Source organism: Schistocerca nitens, chromosome 1, assembly GCF_023898315.1.
Source record: "Schistocerca nitens isolate TAMUIC-IGC-003100 chromosome 1, iqSchNite1.1, whole genome shotgun sequence".
In the NCBI taxonomy this organism is placed as follows: domain Eukaryota; kingdom Metazoa; phylum Arthropoda; class Insecta; order Orthoptera; family Acrididae; genus Schistocerca; species Schistocerca nitens.
The window spans coordinates 875,091,562-875,094,976 of NC_064614.1; positions in this window are offsets into that span (position 1 = coordinate 875,091,562).

Genomic DNA, 3,415 nt, shown 5'->3' on the forward strand with positions numbered 1-3,415 from the left:
AAACATCGGTATTGACCATCTAGGCGTGGTTGAACTACAGACAACACACCTCATTCCTGGTGAAATGACTGGAAATGATCGGGTGTCAGTCCCCTCCGGCTAATAGGCGCTGTTCATTCATGGTTGTTCACATCTTTGGGCGAGTCTGGTGACATCTCTGAACAGTCAAACGGACAGTGTCTATGATACATATCCACAGTCAACGTCTATCTTCAGGAGTTTTGGGAACCGGGGTTATGCAAAACTTTTTTTGGTGTGTATACTTGCGATTCATCGTCAGTGACCTGTAACAACTGACTGTAATATATACATCGTGATTCTAATTAAACTTGGGCTACTTGAGCCAGTGTAGCTGGAAAACTATATGCCGTATGGGTACCCAATTTCATAGGAATGATGTTCAGACAGTGTGCCACAGGATTTGCATGGTAAACAGTTTTACTGTTATGACTTGCCGTTAGCCTCCGGTACTGGTCATCAACTCGTACCCCAAGGACCAAGGACATGCAGCCTGAAAGGCACACGTTACTGCCATCTGCTTCGCGAACATGTCATCCCTGTTCTACGGGGGAGTGGTGCTTTGGGCTAAGCTACTTTGTTCAATAATGGAGCTCCACGTCACATGGCTCGTAAGGTCACTCGGTTACTGAGAACCACATTTGGAGAAAACAGAATCATTCACCGATCGTTGCTAACTGCGTTGGCACCAAGATCGCCAGATTCGAACCCGTGTGATTTCAGGCAAGGGGGTTACCTGAAGAACAGGGTTTATCAACTGGTCAGTAGTACACACTGGAGATGAAGACGAGCTTAGCTTCAGAGGTAGCCAGCATCCCACCTGAGATGTTTTGGGCAGCAGTAGAGCAATCACTAGTGCGGCTCCAGGCTGTCATGGACGCAGATGGCCGCCACATTGAGCAACGTTTGTAATCTGGAACGTAAACATCGTACGCAATTAACAAATATTACACTATAATATGGAAATTAAAACGTGTTTCTTTCAATGTTTTATTCGTTATTTCTTTTTCACAGGATCTTACAACTGTTTCCACAATATTTCGTTGTCCTAGAACCACTCATTTTTCATAGAAGCCCTCTCATAGCAAAATGTTAATTATAACGACCCTGAATGTCACATACCTACGTCGAATCATGATTCTGAACACTTCCTTACGTTTGAGTTTTGCATTTATACTATAGTCTATAGTTTAAACGACGTTTGGTTAATAAGACCTTGCTCTTTTATCGTTTTAATTCCGTTTACATGACTTCTGCTATGTTCCTTGTTGTTTTCAAATTGTTAAGTGCTATATTGATGCTTGATTGTCGGTAAGGTCCAGAAGGCTTTTTTGTTGTTTAATGGATCAGTGTTTTGTATTTGGTTGTGTGTTGTCAGTTATTTTGCAAATCAGTGAAGTCTCACACGCCCTCGTTACCAGTTATAGTGTCTAATGTGCAGTTCACTTCAAATGTATTTCTGTCTCTCTTTCATACTCATCCACATTTCATATGCAAGAATATCGTAAACGGAATTAACAACATAAAACAGCGATTTCTTATGAGCCAAACTACTTAAAACTGTAGACTTCATGCTGTATAAAAACCAAAGCACATGCAAGAAACCTTTCAAGATTATGTTTCTGCGTAGGTTTCAAACATGAGTATTAATTTACAATCACTTGTTACAGTCCACTGACTATTAATCGCTTATGGGTTCCTACCATATTGACAGTGCGGAATGTCCGTAATAAAATCTCGATTTGTGCATATTACCTGTAGAAAAACGACGTCATGAAACAATAATGTGGCAACATTAAAATCGCATAAACGACCAGTACCTTATTTTAGTACTGTATGACATCGTTGCCCAGTTATCTCGATGGGGAGACAGTTCCGAGTGTAAACGATGCTTTTTTTTATTTACTTAGGGATGGTGCTTGCTTACTTTATGGGACGAGCTATAGCTGGAGGAGGATAAAATAATGCTGGCAATGGCTTAGAAAGCTTGGGGTAGTACAGCTCACACTAAGGAAGAGGAGGATGCACTTAATACGTCTTTACAAGTGCAGTACTAAAAGTGGTTATGCTCTCACTGTACTGCTAACATTAACTAAGTGGACGTGGTTTGTGTTAGAAATATCGCAGTTTCCCGCTAGTACAACGATGCGTACAATGATACGTCATAGTAAGCACGCTAAAGCTAGTAAACATTGATAAATAACCCCACACCGCAATCGAACGTTCCCTGCCGATAACTATCTGCGTGAACTCAAAGCCCCTTATGAGTTTTGCTGAAACGTTTTTGTTCAGATATAGAGACAGAATTGTGTTGATTGGAACTTCCATCCAATTTTCCACTTACACAGAATCATAAAAACCAATTTCACACTCCACACTCAGCACGCAAAATATAAAGAGCTTTGCGATCACAAAGTTAGTTAACTCGGAAAACAAACCAATGTTTTCTGTACTCCATGACAGATATATACCGAGACTCAGTAATTCGAACGTTGACAACAGAAAATTATGGAGCAGCAGGATGTATATATGAGAATATTTTCAAATACTTAAGTCATCAGAGCGATCACAATTACGATATTTACATTGTAAAAGTAAAAACAGTGCTATGTTTACCGAAGTCATAATTTCATGTGAAATACTCAGGTATAAGCCAAGTTCGGGGACACCTCTCCTGAAGTCGGTTACTTAACAATGAAATCAATAGAAACTGGAGGCAACTCAAGGCGAAATGTCTACAGACAAATGTGAAGAAATCGAAAAAGAAATGCTTATGGGAAGGACTTATTCAGCATGTAGTAAAGTCAAAACAACCGTCAGCGAAATTATAAGCGAGATTGGCAACACAAAGAGCGCAGTGGGAATTCCACAGTAAACGTAGAGGCGAGGACGGTTAGCTGGAAAGAGGACACTGAAGACCTCTAACAGGGGGAGGACTTCCGTCATGACGTGGTGGAAAATAAATGGGAGTCGATATGGAGGACGTAGGGAATCGAAAATTTAACAGCCGTTTTGGTAGACGTCTTATTAAAATAAGACGGCGGGGGGAGGGGGGGGAGGGAGGGGGGGGTTGTAACATTTCTATTGAATTTCTAAAATCGTCGAGGTAAGCGATCTTCAAGCAACTACTCAGTTTCTAAGACCTATGGTACTAAGATTAAAAGCAGCCGACCAGTTGCAAAGGATAAAGTGATCTTTACCTAGGTTTCGATAGATTTAAATCTATCTTCTTCAGAAGACGGCAGTATTACATAAACATGGAGTGATATGTCCTTGTCATTTTTACAAGCATCTGCATAGCTCCATTAGTCAAAATAAAATATAGCCCTGACTAATTTTGACCAATGGAGCTATGCAGATGCTTGTAAAAATGACAAGGACATATCACTCCATGTTT